Below are 13191 nucleotides of genomic sequence, written 5' to 3' on the forward strand. Positions count from 1 at the left end.
CAGTCTTTAGTAGTTCCATCTATTTAAAAAGGAGAAAACTTAAATCGTAAATTATGTGCAACGTCGCGAAATGACGAAAATTATTCGAAAAGTGCGTCATTTAATTCGAAAGATGAATGATTTAACCGGATATGCTAAATATCAGAAGAGTTAGAATTTTCAAGGTTTGTGTCATTTGCTGATTTGAACGTGAAATGCTTTCAACAAAGTTTATTCTACCTGTGCTGACGTGTTTGGACCAAGAAATAAAACATCTCGAGTACAATAATTTCCATATTTCCCGAATTTAGCTGCAACCGATTATTTATTTATTTTTGTTTTCCAGTGGTTTTCAATTTTCGAAAGATTGTTGTAATGACGTCGACACTGTTAAATGAAGTTTGACGAAGATACGAAGTTAGACATCCAAAAACTGGATATTTAGTCAATAATAGGCTGCAGAATAAACTCACTTTCGGATATTAAACTTTTAATTCTGTAAATCTCTTTTGCTCAGTCAAATCGATCCATACAATTGTTGAACAAAGAGCTTTAAGTGATATTGAAAATGCTTAAACCCTTGGACTCTGAAATACGAGCTCGTATAACATTTTAATTTTCATCTTTTTTTTTATAAATTACAGTTAATATGCTTATCTCAGTTATATCATTATTTATCATATTTTTATGGCGTATGTAATTATTGAACTTAACTGCTGCTTCCTTTGGATTACCTCGTCATAAATTACAGATGAACGTGCATAATAATCTGATTTTAGAAAAAAAAGAGTTTTTAAAAAAGAAAAAAAAAATATGCCGTTAGGGGAAAAAAAGCCCAAAAACTTGGTTTTTCTGTGTTGCACAATGGCAGTCCCGTGCTTTACCAGGGATGAATACATGAATATATTAATTGCATTTAATGATCTTGCAAACTCCAACTAGATTTTTTTTTGGGGGGGGGGGGTTAGAGAGTCACCAGATCGTTAATCTTAATAAGCATTGTTTATCTCTCTATTTTTTCTTTCTTTCCTTTTTTTTTTTTTTCGTTTCTTAAGTTTTAATTAGAATACAGCATTACTTCTGGAATTTGAAATACTCATGCTTGATTAACATAATTTTTTAGTTAAACAAGCATAATAAGTAGCTTGAAATTAATTTTAAAAACTTAGAAATCTGTGGTCTTCTTTGAGTTTTCGACAGCTTGATTTAATATGGCAGGTACACATATTTGACATTTTAAAATATTTAATATCCGGAATTACAGTGGAATGATGCAACGCTTTTTTAGGGGAGGAAAGGTGGCTTGAAGAGAACAGTGGTGGGTTGGGAAGTTTTTGGTAACTTCAGCAGTAACTACATCAGAAAAGGAATGGTAAAGAAGTTATTGTTTAAAATATCTCTAAAAAAAATTAAATATCGAGTATTTTAGATTAGAAAACACCTCAATACATTTTAAAATTTTATCAAAGATATTTTGACTGAATACGAACAGTATCCAGTCGTTATTGATTTTTTTTTCGCCCAAAATATGGCAATTTAGATATCCACATCTACCGAAGTTACCAGAATAAGAGAAATATATCTGTAATGCAAAATGTTAATGTAGCTGAATATATAATTATATAAAATAATCATAAATTGTCTAACCAAGCAAATAAATAATCATTAATCCTCTATCCTTTTCATTCACGAAAGGGAGCGGAAAAATATCTCTTTACACCCTAATATTTTTAAATCGACAGCCATTCGGTCTACTATCCGTTATCATTCGTAGTTCAGTTCGCTTGTATAAATGTATATGGTTGCAAAGCGCATAGCCACTAGGCTAACCGCGCGGACACCGCAATCTAAGCCTAGTGGCTAGGTTCGATTTCCGTCGACGGCGTGAGGAGCTTAAGGATCTTCCTCAGCCATAGCCAAGTCAGCCGGTCCTGGGCGTGGACAGTAGAGTTATTCCTCCAGTTTATCTGGGGTTTTTCATCCCGCAAGCAGGCCCCGTTAACACACACAGGTACAGTCAGGAATACTTAAGACAATCTCTCCAGCCATAGGTCTGAATTGTCAGCTATGCCAGTTCCAAGTCCGGATAAACATAGGGGATTGTGGTGTCGTACCTCCCCGTAAAAGAGCTCACGGCCGTTGAATCACCATACGAAATGAATGAATAGATTGCGGTTGAGAAGACCATGGTACACCATTGGCATCATCGTATTCTGAACCCTAAGCTAGTATTATCGTGCAAAAGAGTGTGAATTCTACAGTCGATTTTTCTGACTAGTAGAGTTGAAATCCCGTGCTTCTGACAGGAAAAATACGCAACTTAGCTGCATCAAAGATCGACAAAGTTAAAAACTAGCTGACAAAAAGCATACAAAAGTTCTTCTAGCCAGTAAGTAGAAACAAACTCATAATGGTTGCTTCTACTAATGAGGGGCATAAATTACCACCGTGGTACTCAAGCACCTGGATATAATCATAATGTTCATTAATTTTTTTTATTATAAAAATTTCGGTAATGTTAAACCACCTGAAGAAAGGCTGTTATAATTTCGGTTCTAGTCGTTTACTATAGGAACTTTTACTAAACCATTCTTTAGTCATTTGCTGAGCTAGTCGATCATTGATGCAACCATATTGTTTTTCCTGTTTGGCAGTGGTCAGACTGAGTGATAAAATTCATCTACCATCTATTACTCTTAATGGGCACATAGCTAAAAAATTCCTAAGGATTTTCTTTGGATCTCAGGGCTATTCTATTCTCTTCTCACATTCCAGTTTTTCCTTCCTTATCATACTAGCCACTCTTCTGGCCTGAGTCTTATATTCTTCATGCATCTGTTCTCCACCCCTCTTTTTTATCCGCAGTTTCTGCTTGATATTGTTTGTCATTGTCATCCACTTTACACCAAATTGTATTCTCCTCTTCACTCATGGTAAACAGCTTGCCATCACTGCTAATAAATATTCCTCCACAATTTCCCAAGCAATAATAATATCTCAATTCCAATATATCCCTTCCAATTCCTCCTTCCATAGAACTGCCTCAAATTGATATATAAGACTATTATAATCACCTGCTTATAATTCCACATACATTCCTTTTTCTTTGATACTCCTGCATGTCTATTGACCTTCGCAGCCAAACTCACAGTCACTCTCTTCAACTGGAGACAAAGATGCCAACTCAGTTATAATCAGCTCTTCTGATACTATGACCAAATCCAAAACACTTGAACCTCGTATTCCTTCTACTACATGTTGAATAAGATATTTGTCCTACAAGAATTCTAGAAATTCCATTCTCTTATTACTACATGCAGTTAATAACAATCATTATTCTTTCACTTGCCAAGCTCTACTGCCTGAATATCTCCTGATCCTCACTCTCTATGCTCCCTGGCTTGTAGCAACACCCCACTAAATATCCTATCCTACCCACTTCTTCGTCATACCATATGCTTTCAAAACCATTAGTGCCATTGTCCTCCAAATCCTCTACTCTGAGATCATCACTTATCATAAGCAGTACTCCATATTTTCCTTATTCCTGTTAGTATATCATCTTCCGTCAACCACATCTCAGAGATAATCAATAATCGTTTTACAGGCTAATGCAATCAGCACCACCAATTCATCTCCTTTATTCCGGATACTCCTGGCATAAGAAAAGATGTCACTGTTTCTATACCTATCATTATATCCTCCAGACTCCACTGGATTCATCATTACCCAATGTATTCCCCTTCTCCCAAGCACCTATTCCCACAAGAAGCCACTTATGCTACCATCCATCTTAATAATACTAGTTTTCCCTGCATTGACACAATGACTCGTTCAGAGAACAGCATTCTCTCCTACCTATGTTCTACTTCATTCAAATGCAAGCCATCTCTCGCATACAGTTCCTTTTTGTCCTCCAAGCATCCACATAATCAAGCCTCTCTTTCGACACATTCTGGCTATGATACTATTCATTATTAATGCTCTTCTCCTCAGCTGTGCATTATCATACCTGTGCAACACATGCTATACTTTATTATGTTGACTTTAAAGCATAAAAGCAACTGGAAGTGTTTCTCTCTTTTTTTTTTGTTATTTGTATAAAAATATTACTTTACATAATTATACTGTCATGAACTATGCAGATTCTAAAAACAGCTGATAACCCAAGGAGTGAAATTAATGGATAATAAATAAATAAATAAAACAAGATGCAACTTATCTTATGAATACTTTTATTTTTAGAACTGGCAACAAAAGAGTGAGCACATTACTTTGATTTGGATTGGGCTAATTGTTATCCACTTAGTCTACATTAACAGCAAAATATTATTAACACTTCATACACAAAATAACTTTATATTTACATTTGCTTTAGGTGCATTCTGAATTTTAACAAGGAATATACAAATTCTGTTTATCACATCAGCTTGACTAGTAATTTTTATAAGCACCAAATATCTTTACATTTAGATGTCTTATTTTATGTTTATCATAGTTACTTTTAACAACAATTTTTATGAACACATTTGATTAATAAGACTACAGCAAAAAAAAAAAAATACATGAGTAATAATTACAGAATATATTAATGTATTTTTAGACTCATTAAAACAAAGCATTCTTGTTTACATAAATAGGCCAGTTCATTTTAAAAGTCCAATAAAGGCAAATTTAATTAATCACATCAAAAGCACAATGACATGGGCATCTTAGCAATTCTGGGGTATAAACTACGATGGATTTTAAAAATTACATTTATATGGCCCCTGAATTGAATATACATGTGTAAAAATATTTAATTAGCAGAATGAATTTAAGAATTGTATGTATATATATATATATAAGTTATAACAGAAATACATTAACTTTCTTAACTAAACCTGCTTCAACACTGCATAAGAATTTCAAACCGAGTTAAATCTAAGAGAATTTCATTAACAACATAGAAACAAACCAAAATATAGTGTAGCACAAATTAACAATAGTCTAGTCATGAAATATGCTTACCATAGCCACCTTGCTCTTATGTATATGTATTTTGTTATATTCTGATAATACTAAGAATGATAAATAACAGTTACAATAACGATGAAGAATGAACAGAATGGAAAAAATTAGTTGAACACAGTCTAGATCTGAGGTGCCCAAATATTAGATGTGCAAAAATATCGTAACTGAACATTTAGATTTACCTGCCATACCACGTACTGCTTCACTTTTATATCCAAGGAAATGAATTTTAAAATTTCAAGGATGTGTAGCTATGTTGACACTGTATGATTTTTACTCTATAATTAGAGTGATAACTTAGAATTACACATTATGATAATTTTTAAAGTTTTAGTTAAAAATGAATGGTTCCTTAATAAATAAAAAAAATTTATATAAAGAAACAATCCCAGAAAAAAAAAAAAAAGAAAGAATAAAATATGCCAGAAAAATGAAAATGAAATATATCACACCAATGAACATAGTACTTAAAAAAAGAAAAGAAGGAAAAATTAATCAAATTATGAATTATTATCCATAAAAATTTTTGATTTCTGCACTAGTTTTTCCAATTTAACACTGAAACCACTTTACACAGAATGTGAAAAGAGTTTCAGCATTGTATGTGAAAGAGGAGGTGAAAACTTACAGAAAATATTTTTTACATTTTTTTTTTTTTATAAGCAATTCTGTACCATAAGGTTCAAAACTAAAATCAGTGTGTATATAAATATGCATTAAATTTACCATTTAATGATTATTACAAGTTATTATTTGGTCTGGAGATCATTTCATTACAACTAACATGATTTGATGTAATTTTGAAACTACTATAGGGATCAAAGAAATGTGTTAATGAAGGAATGAAGGATCATTTAAACCATTAGTTCAATTCCCATGATTTGCCTGTATGGCTGATTGAGTGTATAGCACATCCACTTTCAAACCAACATGCCGTGAATATGGATGTTTGTACATGTTTTTACACTGTAGATGATTTTTCATCACCTGATGAGAGGCTAGTTTGAAAAGTTCATATTTGGTCCCTAGACAATGTTTTCAGGTTAATACTCAAGCTTACTCATGGTACTAATACTAATGAAAAAGCTATGAGTTTACAATCTTTTACAGGTATGCTTGTGCGTACACACACAGTGGATGTCTGCTTACTGTGATTAATTGGGATAAAAAAAATTCATGGTGACTGAGTTTCACAGTGGAAGGGCAATGAGGATTCCTCCCCCCATAAAATTATCTAAATGTTGCTTTAAGATGCATATTTACAGTATATGTGGTGTTTATTATTAAACACCGTTTGTATACTATATCATGACAGTATACAAAATGCCTGTGTTCTTTCCTTTTTTTAAATAAATGTTCTAGAATAACACAACTGAAAACTGCACTTTGATTTAAAAAATGAGAAATTTAAGAAAAAAAGTATAAATGTAAAATTATAACTTCTTGATATTTACTCTCAGGCTTCCATCTATATATATATATAAAATGATTGTAAAAAAAATATAATTAATGCATAAGCAGAACTTTCCATTATATTTTAATTTAAAAAATAAAAAACCATAAAATTATAACAAAAATTTATATGAAAAAATGTTTTATTTGACAACTAGTTCTAAAAGAACCTCCCACCACCTAACCCCAATCTATGAAATTTATCAATTCAAGCAGTGCTGTAACTTTTGGTGAGCCATGCAAGGAGTGTTCCCTATGAGTCATTCCATGTGAATTCGTCATATTAAACAATTAAAGTTATTGTTATTATTATTATACGGGCATAAAGTCCAAAGACTCATCATGGGAGACCCAATCTATCATACCTCTCCTTGAACCCAGGGATTCCCACACACAACTACCCCATCTATGAAATTCATCAATTCAAGCAGTGCTGTAACTTGTGGTGAGCCATGTGAGGAATGTACCCTGTGAGTTATTCCATGTGAATTCATCATATTAAACAATTAGTTGTTATTATTATTATGATCATTATTATTATACAGGCACCTCCATAAACTCAAAAGCCTCATTGCAGGAGACCCAATCTATCATACTTCTCCTTGAACCCATTAACAGAAAAAGTACTCAGAACTGATTCTTGCAACCCATTCCACTCATTCACCACTCTCCAAGCAAAAAAATCTAGTCCACACATCCCTACTGATCACACCTTTATTCAACTTCCAGGGATGACTCATTGTTCTGGTCTCTCTAGCCAAATGATGAAAATTTAAAGTTTTCATCAAACACAAAATTATTCAGCTTAGCTCAGATAAGGAAGTTGTAATTCCTCTTTATTATATTTACCCTGCATCTATCCTATAAAATCCTTTAAGCAACTTAAATGTTTTTATCACATCCCCTCTTTTTCTCCTATCAACCAACTTCTGCAATCCACACACCTTCAATCTATCTTCATAGGGCACATTCCACAGGCCATTCGCCTCTGAATCCTCTCCACCGCTTCCACATCCCCAAGAAACCCAGGAGACCAGACTTGATTACAGTAATCCAGATGTGGGCAGGGGATGTATCAAGGACTCATAAAGAGGAATTGCAACTTCCTTATCTGAGCTAAGCTGAATAATTTTGTGTTTGATGAAAACTTTAAATTTTTATGAGAGATATGCTTCATAGGTGGTTATGCAGCAAAATTAGTCTCATTCTGTTTATTTTCAACCCCTCAAAGCCTTAAATATATTAAACTGAAAGATCTAACAAAAAATAACTTTTCACATTTTTATTTAGTCCTCACAGGCCAATATTACATTAAACAGACACCCATTGTATGTATATACTATATAATGTTTATTATATATATATATATATGAATAACAATCCCAGAAAATATTAATCTCTCTTTGTCTCAATAAAAAGATACACACCTCACTATACTAAAAATGAATTTTAATCAATGTTGCTGTAAAGTAATTTAATACCTTCATAAATTTATTGCTTAGGTCACCAAGATTGATTTATTCATTGATTCATAAAGAAGTACTATTTAATAGAATAGCTTGTACCGATTCATTATGTAAGTGAGAAGCTTGTTGGAAACAATACCAGAACAGAAACAACACCTTTAAAATCCATTATACAACTCATATTTGAATGCTGTTTGCTAATTACTTATCACAAATTTAATATATTATTTTTTAAAAAGTGATCAGGTCAACTCATTGCACTAGACTTGGCAGCTCACCAACGAAAATTAAATGCCTATCCATTACTATTGTCTGTTGGGAAAAGTTATATGATTGTGTTGAAAAATGTGCATTGTTTAAATTTAAACTTAATGAAACATATTAAAGATGAATGCCACAAAGAAATGATTTCTTAAATATACTCTCAGCTAAATTAATGAGGCCATGTAAATTTTTCCTTTGCATAAATATGTTAAGCGATGCATTTAAGTAATCAAATACTAGTATCAGAACATACTGGAAAATATCCAGTAACTTCATTATTTTCGTGAATTTTCAAATTTAGAAATAAATTGAAAAATGTTTCTGAAGTTCTTGTTACCCAACAAGAAAAAAAAAAAAAGTTGGAGATTACTTTGTAACATATAATTATTATTATTTCTTCCCTGACCTCCACAGATTCACAAGACTCATCGTGGGAGGTCAAACATTGGCCAACACAAAGTCTATCATACCACTCTTTCATCCACAATCTGTACACATCCACCACCTTCTCAGGCAATGCACTCCATGCTTCTACCACCACACGCTGTATGCAAAAAATCTACTTATCCTTTTACTCACCACCTCCTTTTGCAATTTCCAGGAATGGCTCCTTGTCCTTACTCCTTTCCCTCATTCTACCATACGAAAAAATCTCCCCAGTGTTAATATGATAACAACAGTTTAATGTCTTGATCATATCCCTTCTTTGCCTTTTATTCACCAAAGTTTGCATGCGCTCAGTCTATCATCCTCATAATTAACATTGCACAGTCCTGATATCATTTGTTATCTGTCTCTACCCACTCCAAGATTAACTCAACTCCTTCAAATCCAAGTAACCGGATCTGAGCACAGAAATCCTCTGATATAGTTTGATTAAAGCTTTATACAATGGGACCAGCACAATTTTATTTCTCATGGTCAATGTTCTCCTCAACATTGCTGCAATTCTCTGAGATGTCTTCAGAACCTTTGCAATATGTCCTTGGAACTTCAAATCTGATTGCACCTGCACAATGTGGAAACGTTTGCCTCTGCACTTCAGCCTTAAGCCAGTTCACTTCTCATTAGTTAATTTAGTAACTCTGAGCTCCAAGTCACCATACTGACGGCATGCTTAGTATGGATATTCAAGCAACACAGGAACATTATAACGGACTCCAGTCTTCAAACCATCCATCATTTCAAGCCTCCAATCAACTAGATTACAGGAAAACACAACAGCTCCCAGCAATCATAACCTTAATTTGTGATGCATGAGATGCATGATTGTAACATGTAACATACACTTTTAAGCAAAGTTTGAATCCATGTTAAGTGGTACTGTTAAGTATATTATATCTAAGTGCACAGCTGAAAATTATTTTAAAAATGTATACATACATTTTTTTTTTCTTTTGGTGATCACCAAAAGAAAAAAAATTTTAACTTTAAAATTTGGTTAAAATAACCAGTTATTAAAAATAAGACTAGTTGAATTTAATCTGGAGAGCCTCTGATAATGGTTCCTACAAAAATTATTCAAAAAATTTGGAACTTGAACTTGACAAAAAATGAAAAAACAAGTTTTGAATTTTAAAATAAAGACATTTTTTTACACAGACATGACCAAGGTCCATTTCAATACCCATTCTGAAAATAAACAATACCATAACATCATTTATCATTAAGATAACTACCCATCTTTTCAATGAATTTTGTTAAACATTAAACAAACAAAATAATAATAAATTTTAAAAAAATTGCAATCACATGTTAGCAACCTGGTTAATGATGAATCAAAAAGTATGTAGCACTGAATATATGAACCTGATTAAATATTTATCTAAATAGTACAACAGAAGAGAAATGCATATTCAGATCCTACTTCATCAGTAAAATTTTGTTAAATGATACCCTAAATGTGGAATAACAATATGTTTAAGTTTACTATATATCAATTAGGCTAATTTTAACTAGAAAATTCTGTCATTCAGTTATTAACAGAAAAACAGGTACAATAATGGAAGAAATTTCAACAACAGTTTTGTAGAAACAGCTTACTAAAATAAGAAATTAATATATGCCTAGAAATAGTTTACAATATTAGAAATAAATGTACATCTAAATTGGAGATATATGCAGATAGTATACGAATGTAATAATTATTTAAAATCCATTCAAGTTATGATAACTATAAACACACACACACCAGTAGTTATAAGAAAGAGAGGCAAAACAATTTAATGTTTATCTCTGCTTCCTATTTGAATAAAATGAAAAATATCTTGAATTCAATAAAAATAAATACACGGAAAAGAATGACAAGGATGTCTTTCTGGATAACTAAATATGCCATGTTTTTCAATGATAAACTGTGGCAAGAAGTGAATATAAATAAGAAAGGAGATGCAATGAATAACAAAGATTTAGGATGAATGGAGATAAATGCATCATGACACCTTTGGGGATTAGAAGCTGCTAATTATACTACATTTGAGATGGGATTCATGTGGCTTGCACAATGATTTTATATTTACAAGACTGAGTCCGTTTGTTCAGCACAAGAAGAAATGTTAATGAAATTAAGCAGTTCATAGTAATCCTCAAGAAAATTCCCAAATCCAAAGTGTGATTGTCAAATTATTAGCTTTCATGACTAGAAAAAGGGAATAACTATCCTGCAGAGAGTTTTAACAGATTTATAATGTACATATTCAACTTAGATACTATATATTTTTGTCTAAAAATGCACAGCAGACTGCACACATCCAGTTCTATAAAATTCATTATCAAATATTTTGCATTATTTAAAAATTGAATACTAAGGTTCCTTCTGTAAGAAAGACTGAAGACAGAATATCATCTTATTCCCAATTAATGCATACTCCCATTACATCTATTTATAACAATTATGCATTATGTATATTTAGTGCTAACCCAGAGAAAAATGAGTAATAATTTATTTTCTTATGATAATTCCAGAATTATTCTTATACTAATCTCATAAAAAATTACACTTTGGTGCAGAATACAGAGAAATTTTACATCAGCATAATTTAACATCTTAATGCAAGAAAAAAATCTTTCTTTAACAAAAAGTATAACAAATGAATGTAATACTCTATCAACACCATTAACGTTACACTTACATATAACAAAATAAACGTTCATTTATAGTAAAATTAAAATGAGTAAGTATACATATTTATATATATAAAATTATAAAGCAATTTTATATAGATTAAAGAATAAATAAAATATATTTAGCTAAATTGAAATATGCATGCACCTTTTTTTAAAGTATTTTGCAGGAAAACAAAAATATATGGATAAGGAACAACAGAAATTATATATATATACATGCAGAGTGATCTCTCAATTATCCAGTCATGCTGGAAAATTTATCTCCTTGCTTTAACTGAATGCGAAGCCAGAAAGTGCTATTCCAGTTGTGAAACAGCAAAATATTTGAATATTAAACTAATCAACAACCAGTTAACTGTGGTTATCTGGTTATTTAAAGGCTGGATAATTGGGCGATTACTATTTAAATGCAATTTAACTTGTAGATTATTCTATAAATGACTTTTTTTTTTTTTTAGATATACATGTATATATAACTACACATGCACACAAATATATAGCACATAACACATCTGTTCATTTTATAATACATCAGTGAAACACTAAATATTCCCATACATAATACAAAGAAAGAAAATTTTTGATTAAACAAACATGCATTTCTATATGAATATATACTGTACATATGCTGTCAAAATCTGTACAATAAGAAATTACATTTAAATGCATATGGCAAGCAACAATGCTAGAAATTAATTTACTTAGGCACCAGCAACATAAAAGCACAGTTCACCGTAAAAAAAAAAAAATAATAATAAAAATAAAAACACTATGTTCAGAATACCACTATTTCTTTGTGCAGGCTTATAAGTTAACAAGTTTTTGAATATAACTGAATCCAGCACATAAAAAACATGATAAAATATTTCCAAAATGAATTGTTTTAACTTTTTCATTTTTCAAGTAGGAATTGTATCTATTGATAAGAAAATGCACTTAAAATAGTACACTTTCTGAGAAATTAATACAATTGAAGTCCACAAAGTTTGATTAATACACAATATTTGAATTAAACTTACTAATGTTATTTTGAGAAAAACTAAGAATTAAATAGAAAATGAATGCAGTCAATTCACTGTGAGGTACTGGGGCACTTAAAATTAAATGAGGTAACCAAGGATGTGTGTGTGTGTAGCATCAGAGGTTATATCTATTAGTATGTGCTTGCAGATTAGTGCTTGTTTTGTGGAGAAAAAAATGTGTTATTATCTCTTTTTGAAAACAATGTTTTTCAGAATGTTTTATCCCTTTGTTTCTTGATGGGATAAACATGCTGAAATTATATGATACCAGCTAACTCACCATTAGGTTAAAAAGGATCAGCAAAAACACTATCTTTATTGGGAGGCCAAAATCAACTGTTGTCACCTTAACTAAAATATTAATAAGAAATTAATTCTGGTAGACAGGCTTATACGGTGGTTATGCATTATTAAATCACTTAAGGAATTGAACAACGTAGATACGAATATAAATTAAATTACACTTTAATAAATATTTCCGATATTTCGGCAACGTCACGTTGCCATTTTCCATTTCGTTGCCGCTCCACCAAAGACCAACCACTTCCCCTAGATCTACCTGGTGTATACCAGGTCCCTTGCAGTTGTAAACCATCTTACTTTGGCCAAACAGGCAGGACAGCGAATATCAGAATTTCTGAACACAAGGACTACATCTGTCTTCACAAGTACTGCCATTCTCGTCTTGCAGACCATGCTCTGGATACACACCACAGAATACGGTGGAAGAAAGCTACAGTAATACATCATAGCAAATACAAAATCGAAAGACATATTTTGGAATCAGCCTCAGTCCTAAGAAACTCTCCAAACCTCAACAAATTTGGTTGTATGCGACTGCCCCAAATTTGGGAGGCTTGCATCAGCAG

Source organism: Typopeltis vanoorti, chromosome 15 (assembly GCF_054136105.1).
Source record: "Typopeltis vanoorti isolate ZY-2024b chromosome 15, IOZ_Tvanoo_1.0, whole genome shotgun sequence".
Lineage (NCBI taxonomy): Eukaryota > Metazoa > Arthropoda > Arachnida > Uropygi > Thelyphonidae > Typopeltis > Typopeltis vanoorti.